Raw genomic sequence first — 16,112 nt, forward strand, 5'->3', positions numbered from 1 at the left:
GGTGAAATGAGGGAGGTGGAGCACAGTGTGGGTGAAATGAGGGAAGGGGAGCACAGTGGAGGTGAAATGAGGGAAGGGAGGGCACAGTGTGTGTGAAATGAGGGAAGGGAGAGCACAGGGTGGGTGAAATGAGGAAACGGGTGCACAGTGGGTAAAATGAGGGAAAGGGGTACAGTGTGGGTGAAATGAGGAAAGGGAGGGAACAGTGAGGGTGAAATGAGGGATGGTAGAGCACAGCGTAGTTGAAATGAGGGAAGGTAGAGCACAGTGTGGGTGAAATGAGGGAAGGAAGAGAACAGTGGGTGAAATGAAAGAAGTGGGGCACAGTGTGGGTGAAATGAGGAAAGGGAGGGCACAGAGGGTGAAATGAGGGAAGGGAGAGCACAGTGTGGGTGAAACGAGGGAAGGGAGAGAACAGTGGGGGTGACATGATGGAAGGTAGTGTGGGTGAGATGAGTGAAGGGGATAACAGTGTGGGTGAAATGAGGGAAGGGAGTGCACAGTGTGGGTGAAATGAGGGAAGGGAGTGCACAGTGTGGGTGAAATGAGGGAAGGGGGGCACAGTGTGGGTAAAATGAGGGAAGGGGGCACATTGTGGGTGAAATGAGGGTAGGGATGGCACAGTGTGGGTGAAACGAGGGAAGGAGGAGCACAGTGTGGGTGAAATAAGGGAACGGAGGCACAGTGGGGGTGAAATAAGGGAAGGGGGGCACAGTGTGGGTGCAATGAGGGAAGTGGAGCACAGTGGGTGAAATGAGGGAAGGGAGAGCACAGTGTGAGAGAAATGAGGAAAGGGTGGACACAGTGTGGGTGCAATGAGGGAAGGGGGAGCACATTTGGTGAAATGAGGGAAGGAGGAGTACAGTGTGGGTAAAATGAGGGAAGGGGGGCACAGGGGGGTTGAAATGAGGGAAGGGAGGGCTCAGTGTGGGTGAAATGAGGGAAGGGAGGACACAGTGTGGGTAAAAAGACCGAAGGAGGAGCACAGTGTGGGTGAAATGAGGGAAGAGAGGGCACAGTGGGTGAAATGAGGAAAGGGGGGCACAGTGGGTAAAATGAGGGAAGGGGGTACAGTGTGGGTGAAATGAGGAAAGGGAGGGCACAGTGGGGGTGAATTGAGGGAAGGTAGAGCACAGTGTGATTGAAATGAGGGAAGGTAGAGCACAGTGGTTGAAATGAGGGAAGGAAGAGCACAGTGGGTGAAATGAAAGTAGGGGGGCACAGTGTTGGTGAAATGAGGAAAGGGAGGGCACAGAGGGTGAAAAGAGGGAAGGGAAAGCACAGAGTGGGTGAAATGAGAGAAGGGAGAGAACAGTTTGGTTGAAATGAGGGAAGGGAGGGCGCAGTGTGGGTGAAATGAGGGAAGGGAGAGCACAGTGTGGAAGAAATGAGGGAAGGGAGGGCACAGAGGGTGAAATGAGGAAAGTGGGGTACAGTGGGTAAAATGAGGGAAGAGGGTACAGTGTGGTTGAAATGAGGAAAGGGAGGACACAGAGGGGGTGAAATGAGGGAAGGTAGAACACAGTGTGGGTGAAATGAGGGAAGGTAGAGCACAGAGGGGGTAAAATGAGGGAAGGTAGAGCACATTGTTGGTGAAATGAGGGAAGGGAGGGTAATTTGGGTAAAATGAACGAAGAGGGCACTGTGGGTGAAATGAGGGAAGGGAGTGCACAGTGTGGGTGAAATGAGGGAAGGGAGAGCACAGTGAGGGTGAAATGAGGGAAGGTAGAGCACAGTGTGGGTGAAATGAGGTAAGGATGAGGGAAGGGAGAGCAAGTGTGGGTGATATGTGGGAAGGGAGGGCACAGTGTGGGTGAAATGAGGGAAAGGGGGCACAGTGTGGGTAAATGAGGGAAGGGGGCTCAGTGAGGGTGAAATGAGGGAAGGGAGGGCACAGTATGGGTGAAATGAGGGAAGATGGAGCACAGTGTGGGTGAAATGAGGGAAGGAGGAGCACAGTGTGGGTGAAATGAGGGAAGCGGGGCACAGTGTGGGTAAAATGAGGGAAGGGAGGGCACAGTGTCGGGGAAATGAGGGAAGGAGGAGGACAGTGTCAGTGAAATGAGGGAAGAAAGGGCACAGTGGGGCTAGAATAAGGGAAGGTAGGGCACAGTATGGGGGAAATGATGGAAGGAGGAGCACAATGTGGGTGAAATGAGGGAAGGGAGGGCACAGAGTGGGGGAAATGAGGGAAGGGAGGGCACAGTGTGGGTGAAATGAGAGAAGGAGGAGCACAGTGTGGGAGAAATGAGGGAAGGAGGAGCACAGTGTGGGTGAATAGAGGGAAGGGGGGCACAGTGTTGGTAAAATGAGGGAATGGAGGGCACAGTGTGGGGGAAATGAGGGAAGGGGGGTGCAGTTTGGGTGAAATGAGGGAATGGAGGGCACAATGTGGGTGAAATGAGGGAAGGGAGAGCACAGTGTGGTTGAAATGAGGGAAGGGAGAGCACAGTGTGGGTGAAATGAGAGATGGGAGGGCAAAGTTGGTGAAATGAGGAAAGGGGGGCACAGTGGGTAAAATGAGGGAAGGGGGTACAGTGTGGGTGAAATGAGGAAAGGGAGGGCACAGTGGGGGTGAAATGAGGGAAGGTAGAGCACAGTGTGGGTGAAATGAGGGAAGGAAGAGCACAGTGTGGGTGAGATGAGGGAAGGGGATAACAGTGTGTGTGAGATGAGGGAAGGGAGAGCACATTACGGATGAAATGAGGGAAGGGAGGGCACAGTGTGGGTGAAATGAGGGAAGGGAGGGCACAGTGTGGGTGAAATGAGGGAAGGTAAAGCATACTGTGGGTGAAATGAGGGAAGGGAGAGCACAGTGGGGGTGACATGATGGAAGGTACAGCACAGTGGCGGTGAGATGAGGGAAGGGAGAGCACAGTGTGGGTGAAATGAGGGAAGGGAGGGCACAGTGTGGGTGAAATGAGGGAAGGTAAAGCATACTGTGGGTGAAATGAGGGAAGGGAGAGCACAGTGGGGGTGACCTGATGGAAGGTACAGCACAGTGGGGGTGAGATGAGGGAAGGGAGAGCACAGTGTGGGTGAAATGAGGGAAGGGAGGGCACAGTGTGGGTGAAATGAGGGAAGTGGGGCACAGTGTGGGTAAATGAGGGAAGGGGGCACAGTGTGGGTGAAATGAGCGAAGGGAGGGCACAGTGTGGGTGAAATAAGGGAAGGGAGGCACAGTGTGGGTGAAATAAGGGAAGGGAGGCACAGTGTGGGTGAAATAAGGGAAGGGGGGCACAGTGTGGGTGCAATGAGGGAAGGGGGAGCACAGTGGGTGAAATGAGGGAAGGGAGAGCACAGTGTAGGTGAAATGAGGAAAGGGAGGACACAGTGTGGGTGCTATGAGGGAAGGGGGAGCACATTTGGTGAAATGAGGGAAGGAAGAGTACAGTGTGGGTGAAATGAGGGAAGGGGGGCACAGGGGGGTTGAAATGAGGGAAGGTAGGGCTCAGTGTGGGTGAAATGAGGGAAGGGACGACACAGTGTGGGTAAAAAGATCAAAAGAGGAGCACAGTGTGGGTGAAATGAGGAAAGGGAGGACACAGTGTGGATGCATTTGGGAAGGGGGAACACTGTGGGGGAAATGAGGGAAGGAGGAGCACAGTGTGGGTGAAATGAGGGAAGGGGGGCACAATGGGGGTGAAATGAGGGAAGGGAGGGCTCATTTTGGGTGAAATGAGGGAAGGGGGGACACAGTGTGGGTAAAATGAGGGAATGAGGAGCGCAGTGTGAGTGAAATGAGGGAAGACAGGGCACACTGTGGGTGAAAAGAGGGAAGGGAGGGCACAGTGTGGGTGATATGAGGGAAGAGAGGACACACTGTGGGTAAAATGAGGGAAGGAGGAGCACAGTGTGGGTAAAATGAGGGAATGGGGGCACAGTGTGGGTGTAATAAGGGAAGTGGGGCACATAGGGTGAAATGAATGAAGGGAGAGAACAGTTTGGTTGAAATAAGGGAAAGGAGGGCACAGTGTGGGTGAAATGAGGGAAGGTAGAGTACAGTGTGGGTGAAATGAGGGAAAGGAGGGCACAGTGTGGGTGAAACGAGGAAAGGGGGGCACAGTGTGGGTAAAATGAGGGAAGGGGGCACAGTGTGGGTGAAATGATTGATGGGAGAGCTCAGTAGGCGTGTAATGAGGGAAGGTAGAGCAAAGTGCGGGTGAAATGAGGGAAGGGAGGGCAGTGTGGGTAAAATGAGAGAAGGGGGAACTATGGGTGAAATGAGGGAAGGGGGCACAGTGTGGGTAAAATGAGGGATTGGAGAGCACAGTGTGGGTGAGATAAGTGAAGGGGATAAACGTGTGGGTGAGATGAGGGAAGGGAGAGCACAGTGATGGTGAAATGAGGGAAGGTAGAGCAGTGTGAGAGAAATGAGGAATGGGAGGACACAGTGTGGGTGCAATGAGGGAAGGGGGAGCACAGTATGTGAAATGAGGGAAGAGAGGGCACAGTGTGGGTGAAAAGAGGGAAAGGAGGGCACACTGTGGGTGAAATTAGGAAAGGGAGGACACAGTGTGGGTGCAATGAGTGAAGGGGGAGCACAGTGGGTGAAATGAGGAAAGGTGGAGCACAGTGTGGGTGAAATGAGCGAAGGGGAGCACAGTGGGGGTGAAATGAGGGAAGGGAGGGCACAGTGTGGGTGTAATAGGGAAGGGAGATCACAGTGTGGGTGAAATGAGTGATGAGAGGGCTCAGTGGGTGAAATGAGGAAAGGGGGGCACAGTGGGTAAAATGAGGGAAGGGGTACAGTGTGGGTGAAATGAGGGAAGGTAGAGCACAGTGTGGTTGAAATGAGGGAAGGTAGAGCACAGTGTGGGTGAAATGAGGGAAGGGAGGGCACATTGTGGGTGAAATGAGGGAAGGTAAAGCACACTGTCGGTGAAATGAGGGAAGGTAGAGCACAGTGGGTGAAATGAGGGAAGGGAGAGCACAGTGGGGCTGACAAGATGGAAGGTAGAGCACAGTGTGGGTGAGATGAGGGAAGGGGATAACAGTGTGGGTGAGATGAGGGAAGGGAGAGCACAGTGTCGGTGGAATGATGGAAGGGAGAGCACAGTGTGGGTGAAATGAGGGAAGGGAGGGCACAGTGTGGGTGAAATGACTGAAGGGAGGGCACAGTGTGTTGAACTGAGGTAAGGAGGAGCACAGTGTGGGTGAAATAAGGGAAGGGAGGGACAGTGTGGGATCAAATAAGGGAAGGGAGCACAGTGTATGTGCAATGAGGGAAGGGGGAGCACAGTGGTTGAAATGAGGGAAGGGAGAGCACAGTGTGGGTGAAATGAGGAAAGGGAGGACACAGTGTGGGTGCATTTGGGAAGGGGGAACACAGTGGGGGAAATGAGGGAAGGAGGAGCACAGTGTGGGTGAAATGAGGGAAGGGGGGCACAATGGGGGTGAAATGAGGGAAGGGAGGTCTCATTGTGGGTGAAATGAGGGAAGGGGGGACACAGTGAGGGTAAAATGAGGGAATGAGGAGCGCAGTGTGAGTGAAATGAGGGAAGAGAGGGCACACTGTGGGTGAAAAGAGGGAAGGGAGGGCACAGTGTGGGTGATATGAGGGAAGAGAGGACACACTGTGGGTAAAATGAGGGAAGGAGGAGCACAGTGTGGGTAAAATGAGGGAATGGGGGCACAGTGTGGGTGTAATAAGGGAAGTGGGGCACATAGGGTGAAATGAATGAAGGGAGAGAACAGTTTGGTTGAAATGAGGGAAAGGAGGGCACAGTGTGGGTGAAATGAGGGAAGGTAGAGTACAGTGTGGGTGAAACGAGGAAAGGGGGGCACAGTGTGGGTAAAATGAGGGAAGGGGGCACAGTGTGGGAGAAATGATTGATGGGAGAGCTCAGTAGGCGTGTAATGAGGGAAGGTAGAGCAAAGTGCGGGTGAAATGAGGGAAGGGAGGGCAGTGTGGGTAAAATGAGGGAAGGGGGAACTATGGGTGAAATGAGGGAAGGGGGCACAGTGTGGGTAAAATGAGGGATTGGAGAGCACAGTGTGGGTGAGATAAGTGAAGGGGATAAACGTGTGGGTGAGATGAGGGAAGGGAGAGCACAGTGATGGTGAAATGAGGGAAGGTAGAGCACAGTGTGAGAGAATTGAGGAAAGGGAGGACACAGTGTGGGTGCAATGAGGGAAGGGGGAGCACAGTGGGTGAAATGAGGGAAGAGAGGGAACAGTGTGGGTGAAAAGAGTGAAAGGAGGGCACAGTGTGGGTGAAATGAGGGAAGGGAGAGCACAGTGTGGGTGAAATGAGAGAAGAGAGGGCACAGTGGGTGAAATGAGGAAAGGGGGTCACAGTGGGTAAAATGAGGGAAGGGGGTACAGTGTGGGTGAAAAGAGGAAAGGGAGGGCACAGTGGGTGTGAAATGAGGGAAGGAAGAGCACAGAGTCGTTGAAATGAGGGAAGGTAGAGCACAGTGTGGGTGAAATGAGGGAAGGAAGAGCAAAGTGAGTGAAATGAAAGAAGGGGGGGCACAGTGTGGGTAAAAATGAGGAAAGGTAGGGCACAGAGGGTGAAATGAGGGAAGGGAGAGCACAGTGTGGGTGAAACGAGGGAAGGTAGATAACAGTTTGGTTGAAATGAGGGAAGGGAGGGTGCAGTGTGGGTGAAATGAGGGAAGGTAGAGCACAGTGTGGGTTATATGATGAAAGGGAGGACACAGTGTGGGTAAAATGAGGGAATGAGGAGCACAGTGTGGGTGAAATGAGGGAATGAGGGCACAGTGTTGGTGTAATAAGGGAAGGTAGAGCACAGTGTGGGTGAAATGAGGGAAGGGAGGGCACAGTGTGGGTGAAATGAGGGAAGGTAGAGCACAGTGTGGGTGAAATAAGGGAAGGTAGAGCACAGTGTGGGTGAAATTATTGATGGGTGAGCTCAGTTGGGGTGTAATGAGTGAAGGTAGAGCACAGTGCGGGTGAAATGAGGGAAGGGGGCACTGTGGGTGAAATGAGGGAAGGGGTCACAGTGTGGGTAAGATGAGGGAAGGGAGAGCACAGTGTGGTTGAGATAAGTGAAGGGGATAAACGTGTGGGTGAGATGAGGGAAGGGAGAGCACAGTGTGGGTGAAATGAGGGAAGGGAGAGCACAGTTTGAGAGAAATGAGGAAAGGGAGGACACAGTGTGGGTGCAATGAGGGAAGGGGGAGCATAGTGGGTGAAATGAGAGAAGAGAGGGCACAGTGTGGGTGAAAAGAGTGAAAGGAGGGCACAGTGTGGGTGATATGAGGGAAGGGAGGACACAGCGTGTGTGAAATTAGGAAAGTGAGGACACAGTGTGGGTGAAATGAGGGAAGGGGGAGCACAGTGGGTGAAATGAGGGAAGGTGGAGCACAGTGTGGGTGAAATGAGGGAAGGGGAGCACAGTGGGGGTGAAATGAGGGAAGGGAGGGCACAGTGTGGGTGAAATGAGGGAAGGGAGAGCACAGGGTGGGTGAAATGAGGAAACGGGTGCACAGTGGGTAAAATGAGGGAAAGGGGTACAGTGTAGGTGAAATGAGGAAAGGGAGGGAACAGTGAGGGTGAAATGAGGGATGGTAGAGCACAGCGTAGTTGAAATGAGGGAAGGTAGAGCACAGTGTGGGTGAAATGAGGGAAGGAAGAGAACAGTGGGTGAAATGAAAGAAGTGGGGCACAGTGTGGGTGAAATGAGGAAAGGGAGGGCACAGAGGGTGAAATGAGGGAAGGGAGAGCACAGTGTGGGAGAAACGAGGGAAGGGAGAGCACAGTGGGGGTGACATGATGGAAGGTAGAGCACAGTGTGGGTGGGATGAGTGAAGGGGATAACAGTGTGGGTGAAATGAGGGAAGGGAGTGCACAGTGTGGGTGAAATGAGGGAAGGGAGTGCACAGTGTGGGTGAAATGAGGGAAGGGGGGCACAGTGTGGGTAAAATGAGGGAAAGGGGGCACATTGTGGGTGAAATGAGGGTAGGGATGGCACAGTGTGGGTGAAACGAGGGAAGGAGGAGCACAGTGTGGGTGAAATAAGGGAACGGAGGCACAGTGTGGGTGAAATAAGGGAAGGGGGGCACAGTGTGGGTGCAATGAGGGAAGTGGAGCACAGTGGGTGAAATGAGGGAAGGGAGAGCACAGTGTGAGAGAAATGAGGAAAGGGAGGACACAGTGTGGGTGCAATGAGGGAAGGGGGAGCACATTTGGTGAAATGAGGGAAGGAGGAGTACAGTGTGAGAGAATTGAGGAAAGGGAGGACACAGTGTGGGTGAAATGAGGGAAGGGGGGCACAGGGGGGTTGAAATGAGGGAAGGGAGGGCTCAGTGTGGGTGAAATGAGGGAAGGGAGGACACAGTGTGGGTAAAAAGATCGAAGGAGGAGCACAGTGTGGGTGAAATGAGGGAAGAGAGGGCACAGTGGGTGAAATGAGGAAAGGGGGGCACAGTGGGTAAAATGAGGGAAGGGGGTACAGTGTGGGTGAAATGAGGAAAGGGAGGGCATAGTGGGGGTGAATTGAGGGAAGGTAGAGCACAGTGTGATTGAAATGAGGGAAGGTAGAGCACAGTGGTTGAAATGAGGGAAGGAAGAGCACAGTGGGTGAAATGAAAGTAGGGGGGCACAGTGTTGGTGAAATGAGGAAAGGGAGGGGCACAGAGGGTGAAAAGAGGGAAGGGAAAGCACAGAGTGGGTGAAATGAGAGAAGGGAGAGAACAGTTTGGTTGAAAAGAGGGAAGGGAGGGCGCAGTGTGGGTGAAATGAGGGAAGGGAGAGCACAGTGTGGAAGAAATGAGGGAAGGGAGGGCACAGAGGGTGAAATGAGGAAAGTGGGGCACAGTGGGTAAAATGAGGGAAGAGGGTACAGTGTGGTTGAAATGAGGAAAGGGAGGACACAGAGGGGGTGAAATGAGGGAAGGTAGAACACAGTGTGGGTGAAATGGGGGAAGGTAGAGCACAGAGGGGGTAAAATGAGGGAAGGTAGAGCACATTGTGGGTGAAATGAGGGAAGGGAGGGTAATTTGGGTAAAATGAACGAAGAGGGCACTGTGGGTGAAATGAGGGAAGGGAGTGCACAGTGTGGGTGAAATGAGGGAAGGGAGAGCACAGTGTGGGTGAAATGAGGGAAGGTAGAGCACAGTGTGGGTGAAATGAGGTAAGGATGAGGGAATGGAGAGCAAGTGTGGGTGATATGAGGGAAGGGAGGGCACAGTGTGGGTGAAATGAGGGAAGGGGGGCACAGTGTGGGTAAATGAGGGAAGGGGGCACAGTGAGGGTGAAATGAGGGAAGGGAGGGCACAGTATGGGTGAAATGAGAGAAGATGGAGCACAGTGTGGGTGAAATGAGGGAAGGAGGAGCACAGTGTGGGTGAAATGAGGGAAGCGGGGCACAGTGTGGGTAAAATGAGGGAAGGGAGGGCACAGTGTCGGGGAAATGAGGGAAGGAGGAGGACAGTGTCAGTGAAATGAGGGAAGAAAGGGCACAGTGGGGCTAGAATAAGGGAAGGTAGGGCACAGTCTGGGGGAAATGATGGAAGGAGGAGCACAATGTGGGTGAAATGAGGGAAGGGAGGGCACAGAGTGGGGGAAATGAGGGAAGGGAGGGCACAGTGTGGGTGAAATGAGAGAAGGAGGAGCACAGTGTGGGAGAAATGAGGGAAGGAGGAGCACAGTCTGGGTGAATAGAGGGAAGGGGGGCACAGTGTTGGTAAAATGAGGGAATGGAGGGCACAGTGTGGGGGAAATGAGGGAAGGGGGGTGCAGTTTGGGTGAAATGAGAGAATGGAGGGCACAATGTGGATGAAATGAGGGAAGGGAGAGCACAGTGTGGTTGAAATGAGGGAAGGGAGAGCACAGTGTGGGTGAAATGAGGGATGGGAGGGCAAAGTTGGTGAAATGAGGAAAGGGGGGCACAGTGGGTAAAATGAGGGAAGGGGGTACAGTGTGGGTGAAATGAAGAAAGGGAGGGCACAGTGGGGGTGAAATGAGGGAAGGTAGAGCACAGTGTGGGTGAAATGAGGGAAGGAAGAGCACAGTGTGGGTGAGATGAGGGAAGGCGATAACAGTGTGTGTGAGATGAGGGAAGGGAGAGCACATTATGGATGAAATGAGGGAAGGGAGGGCACAGTGTGGGTGAAATGAGGGAAGGGAGGGCACAGTGTGGGTGAAATGAGGGAAGGTAAAGCATACTGTGGGTGAAATGAGGGAAGGGAGAGCACAGTGGGGGTGACATGATGGAAGGTACAGCACAGTGGGGGTGAGATGAGGGAAGGGAGAGCACAGTGTGGGTGAAATGAGGGAAGGGAGGGCACAGTGTGGGTGAAATGAGGGAAGGTAAAGCATACTGTGGGTGAAATGAGGGAAGGGAGAGCACAGTGGGGGTGACATGATGGAAGGTACAGCACAGTGGGGGTGAGATGAGGGAAGGGAGAGCACAGTGTGGGTGAAATGAGGGAAGGGAGGGCACAGTGTGGGTGAAATGAGGGAAGTGGGGCACAGTGTGGGTAAAGGAGGGAAGGGGGCACAGTGTGGGTGAAATGAGCGAAGGGAGGGCACAGTTTGGGTTAAATGAGAGAAGGAGGAGCACAGTGTGGGAGAAATGAGGGAAGGAGGAGCACAGTGTGGGTGAATAGAGGGAAGGGGGGCACAGTGTTGGTAAAATGATGGAATGGAGGGCACAGTGTGGGGGAAATGAGGGAAGGGGGGTGCAGTTTGGGTGAAATGAGGGAATGGAGGGCACAATGTGGGTGAAATGAGGGAAGGGAGAGCACAGTGTGGTTGAAATGAGGGAAGGGAGAGCACAGTGTGGGTGAAATGAGGGATGGGAAGGCAAAGTTGGTGAAATGAGGAAAGGGGGGCACAGTGGGTAAAATGAGGGAAGGGGGTACAGTGTGGGTGAAATGAGGAAAGGGAGGGCACAGTGGGGGTGAAATGAGGGAAGGTAGAGCACAGTGTGGGTGAAATGAGGGAAGGAAGAGCACAGTGTGGGTGAGATGAGGGAAGGGGATAACAGTGTGTGTGAGATGAGGGAAGGGAGAGCACATTATGGATGAAATGAGGGAAGGGAGGGCACAGTGTGGGTGAAATGAGGGAAGAGAGTGCACAGTGTGGGTGAAATGAGGGAAGGTAAAGCATACTGTGGGTGAAATGAGGGAAGGGAGAGCACAGTGGGGGTGACATGATGGAAGGGAGGGCACAGTGTGGGTGAAATGAGGGAAGGTAAAGCATACTGTGGGTGAAATGAGGGAAGGGAGAGCACAGTGGGGGTGACATGATGGAAGGTACAGCACAGTGGGGGTGAGATGAGGGAAAGGAGAGCACAGTGTGGGTGAAATGAGGGAAGGGAGGGCACAGTGTGGGTGAAATGAGGGAAGTGGGGCACAGTGTGGGTAAATGAGGGAAGGGGGCACAGTGTGGGTGAAATGAGCGAAGGGAGGGCACAGTGTGGGTGAAATAAGGGAAGGGAGGCACAGTGTGGTTGAAATAAGGGAAGGGAGGCACAGTGTGGGCGAAATAAGGGAAGGGGGGCACAGTGTGGGTGCAATGAGGGAAGGGGGAGCACAGTGGGTGAAATGAGGGAAGGGAGAGCACAGTGTAGGTGAAATGAGGAAAGGGAGGACACAGTGTGGGTGCTATGAGGGAAGGGGGAGCACATTTGGTGAAATGAGGGAAGGAAGAGTACAGTGTGGGTGAAATGAGGGAAGGGGGGCACAGGGGGGTTGAAATGAGGGAAGGTAGGGCTCAGTGTGGGTGAAATGAGGGAAGGGAGGACACAGTGTGGGTAAAAAGATCAAAAGAGGAGCACAGTGTGGGTGAAATGAGGGAAGGGAGGACAGAGTGTGGGTGAAATGAGGAAAGGAGGAGCACAGTGTGGGTGAAATGAGGGAAGGAGGAGCACAGTGTGGGTGAAATGAGGGAAGGGGGGCACAGTGTGGGTAAAATGAGGGAAGGGAGTGCACAGTGTCGGGGAAATGAGGGAAGGAGGAGGACAGTGTCTGTGAAATCAGGGAAGAAAGGGCACAGTGGGGCTAGAATAAGGGAAGGTAGGTCACAGTATGGGGGAAATGATGGAAGGAGGAGCACAATGTGGGTGAAATGAGGGAAGGGAGGGCACAGAGTGTGGGAAATGAGGGAAGGGAGGGCACAGTGTAGGTGAAATGAGAGAAGGAGGAGCACAGTTTGGGAGAAATGAGGGAAGGAGGAGCACAGTGTGGGTTAATTGAGGGAAGGGGGGCACAGTGTGGGTAAAATGAGGGAATGGAGGGCACAGTGTGGGGGAAATTACGGAAGAGGGGTGCAGTGTGGGTGAAATGAGGGAATGGAGGGCACAATGTGGGTGAAATGAGGGAAGGGAGAGCACAGTGTGGTTGACATGAGGGAAGGGAGAGCACAGTGTGGGTGAAATGAGGGAAGGGAGGGCAAAGTGGGTGAAATGAGGAAAGAGGGGCACAGAGGGTAAAATGAGGGAAGGGGGTACAGTATGGGTGAAATGAGGAAAGGGAGGGCACAGTGGGGGTGAAATGAGGGAAGGTAGAGCACAGTGGGGGTGAAATGAGGGAAGGTAGAGCACAGTGTAGGTGAAATGAGGGAAGGAAGAGCACAGTGGGTGAAATGAAAGAAAGGGGGCACAGTGTGGGTGAAATTAGGAAAGGGAGGGCACAGAGGGTGAAACGAGGGAAGGGAGAGAACAGTTTGGTTGAAATGAGGGAAGGGAGGGCACAGTGTGGGTGAAATGAGGGAAGGGATGGCACAGAATGGGTGAAATGAAGAAAGGGGGTAAAATGAGGGAAGGGGGCACAGTGTGGGTGAAATGATTGAAGGGAGAGCACAGTGGGGGTGAAATGAGGGAAGGTAGACCACAGTGTGGGTGAAATGAGGGAAGGGAGGGCAGTTTCGGTAAAATGAAGGAAGGGGGCACTGTGTGTGAAATGAGGGAACGGAGAGCACTGTGTGGGTGAAATGAGGGAAGGGAGAGCACAGTGTGGGTGAAATGAGGGAAGGGAGAGCACAGTGTGGGTGAAATGAGGGAAGGAAGAGCACAGTGTGGGTGAGATGAGGGAAGGGGATAACAGTGTGTGTGAGATGAGGGAAGGGAGAGCACAGTATGGATGAAATGAGGGAAGGGAGGGCACACTGTGGGTGAAATGATGTTAGGTAGAGCACAGTGGGTGAAATGAGGGAAGGGAGAGCACAGTGGGGGTGACATGACGGAAGGTACAGCACAGAGGGGGTGAGATGAGGGAAGGGAGAGCACAGTGTGGGTGAAATGAGGGAAGGGACGGCACAGTGTGGGTGAAATGAGGGAAGGGGGGCACAGTGTGAGTAAATGAGGGAAGGGGGCACAGTGTGGGTGAAATGAGGGAAGGGAGGGCACAGTGTGGGTGAAATGAGGGAAGATGGAGCACAGTGTGGGTGAAATAAGGGAAGGGGGGCACAGTGTGGGTGCAACTAGGGAAGGGGGAGCACAGTGGGTGAAATGAGGGAAGGGAGAGCACAGTGAAGGTGAAATGAGGAAAGGGAGGACACAGTGTGGGTGCTATGAGGGAAGGGGGAGCACATTTGGTGAAATGAGGGAAGGAGGAGTACAGTGTGGGTGAAATGAGGGAAGGTAGGGCTCAGTGTGGGTGAAATGAGGGAAGGGAGGACACAGTGTGCGTAAAAAGATCAAAAGAGGAGCACAGTGTGGGTGAACTGAGGGGAGAGAGGGAACAGTGTGGGTGAAAAGAGGGAAGGGGGGGCAGAGTGTGGGTGATATGAGGGAAGGGAGGACACAGTGTGGGTGAAATGAGCGAAGGTAAAGCATACTGTGGGTGAAATGAGGGAAGGTAGAGCACAGTGGGTGAAATGAGGGAAGGGAGAGCACAGTGGGGATGACATGATGGAAGGTAGAGCACAGTGTGGGTAAGATGAGGGAAGGGGATAACAGTGTGGGTGAGATGAGGGAAGGGAGAGCATAGTGTGGATGAAGTGAGGGAAGTGAGAGCACAGTGTGGGTGAAATGACGGAAGAGAGGGCACAGTATGGGTGAAATGAGGGAAGGGATGGCACAGTGTGGGGGAAATGAGGGAAGGAGGAGTACAATGTGGGTGAAATGGGGAAGGAAGGGTACAGCGGGGTTAAAATGAGGGAAGGGAGGGCACAGTGTGGGGGAAATGATGGATGGAGGAGCACAGAGTGGGGGAAATGAGGGAAGGGAGGGCACAGTGTGGGAGAAATGAGGGAAGGAGGAGCACAGTGTGGGTGAAATGAGAGAAGGAGGAGCACAGTGTGGGAGAAATGAGGGAAGGAGGAGCACAGTGTGGGTGAATAGAGGGAAGGGGGGCACAGTGTTGGTGAAATGAGGGAAGGGAGGGCACAGTGTGGGGGAAATGAGGGAAGGGAGGGCACAGTGTGGGAGAAATGAGGGAAGGAGGAGCACAGTGTGGGTGAATTGAGGGAAGGGGGCACTGTGTTGGTAAAATGAGGGAAGGGAGGGCACAGTGTGGGGGAAATGAGGGAAGGGGGGTGCAGTGTGGGTGAAATGAGGGAAGGGAGGGCACAATGTGGGTGAAATGAGGGAAGGGAGAGCACAGTGTGGTTGAAATGAGGCAAGGGAGAGCACAGTGTGGGTGAAATGAGGGAAGGGAGGGCACAGTGGGTGAAATGAGGAAAGGGGGGCACAGTGGGTAAAATGAGGAAAAGGGGTACAGTCTGGGTGAAATGAGGAAAGGGAGGGCACAGTGGGGGTGAAATGAGGGAAGGTAGAGCACAGTGTGGGTGAAATGAGAAAAGGGGCACAGTGTGGGTGAAATGAGAAAAGGGGCACAGTGTGGGTGAAATGAGGAAAGGGAAAGCATAGTTATGGTGAGATGAGAAGGGAGGGCACAGTGTGGGTGAAATGAGGGAAGGGGGGCACAGTGTGGGTAAAATTAGGGAAGGGAAAGCACAATGTGGGTGAAATGAGGGAAGGTAGAGCACAGTGTAGGTGAAAAAGGGGAAGGAAAAGCACAGTGGGTGAAATGAAAGAAGGGGGGCACAGTGTGGATGAAATGAGGAAAGGGAGGGCACAGAGGGTGAAACGATGGAAGGGAGAGAACAGTTTGGTTGAACTGAGGGAAGGGAGGGCGCAATGTGGGCAAAATGAGGGAAGGTAGAGCACAGTGTGGGTGAAATGAGGGAAGGGATTGCACAGTATGGGTGAAACGAGGAAAGGGGGGCACAGATTGGGTAAAATGAGGGAAGGGGGCACAGTGTGGGTGAAATGATTGAAGGGAGAGCACAGTGGGGGTGAAATGAGGAAATGTAGAGCATAGTGTGGGTGAAGTGAGGGAAAGGAGGGCACAGTGTGGGTGAAATAAGGGAAGGTGGAGCACACTGTGGGTGAAATGAGGGAAGGAAACGCAGTGTGGGTGAGATGAGGGAAGGGAGAGCACAGTGTGGATTAAATGAGGGAAGGGAGGTCACAGTGTGGGTGAAGTTAGTGAAGGTAAAGCACACTGTGGATGAAATGAGGGAAGGTATAGCACAGTGGGTGAAATGAGGGAAGGGAGAGCACAGTGGGGGTGACATGACGGAAGGTAGAGTACAGTGAGGGTGAGATGAGGGAAGGGGATAACAGTGTGGGTGAGATGAGGGAAGGGAGAGCACAGTGTGGTTGAAATGAGGAAAGGGAGGGCGCAGTGTGGGTGAAATGAGGGAAGGTAGAGCACAGTGTGGGTGAAATGAGGGAAAGGATGGCACAGTGTGGGTGAAACGATGAAAGAAGGGCACAGTGTGGGTAAAATGAAGGAAGGGGGCACAGTGTGGGTGAAATGATTGATGGGAGAGCACAGTGGAGGTCAAATGAGGGAAGGTTGAGCACAGTGTGGGTGAAATGAGGGAAGGGAGGGCAGTTTGGGTAAAAAGAGGGAAGTGGGCACTGTGGGTGAAATGAGGGAAGGGAGAGCACAGTGTGGGAGAAATTAGGGAAGGGAGGGCACAGTGTGGGTGAAATGAGGGAAGGTAAAGCACAGTGTGGGTGAAATGAGGGAAGGTAGAGCACAGTGGGTGAAATGAGGGAAGGGAGAGCACAGTGGGAGTGACATGACGGAAGGTAGAGCACAGTGTGGGTGAAATGAGGGAAAGGAGAGCACAGTGTGGGTGAAATGAGGGAAGGGAGGGCTCAGTGTGGGTGAAATGAGGGAAGGTCG

The sequence above is a fragment of the Taudactylus pleione genome, unplaced genomic scaffold (genome assembly GCF_031769625.1).
Source record: "Taudactylus pleione unplaced genomic scaffold, aTauple2 ptg000266l, whole genome shotgun sequence".
NCBI lineage: Eukaryota > Metazoa > Chordata > Amphibia > Anura > Myobatrachidae > Taudactylus > Taudactylus pleione.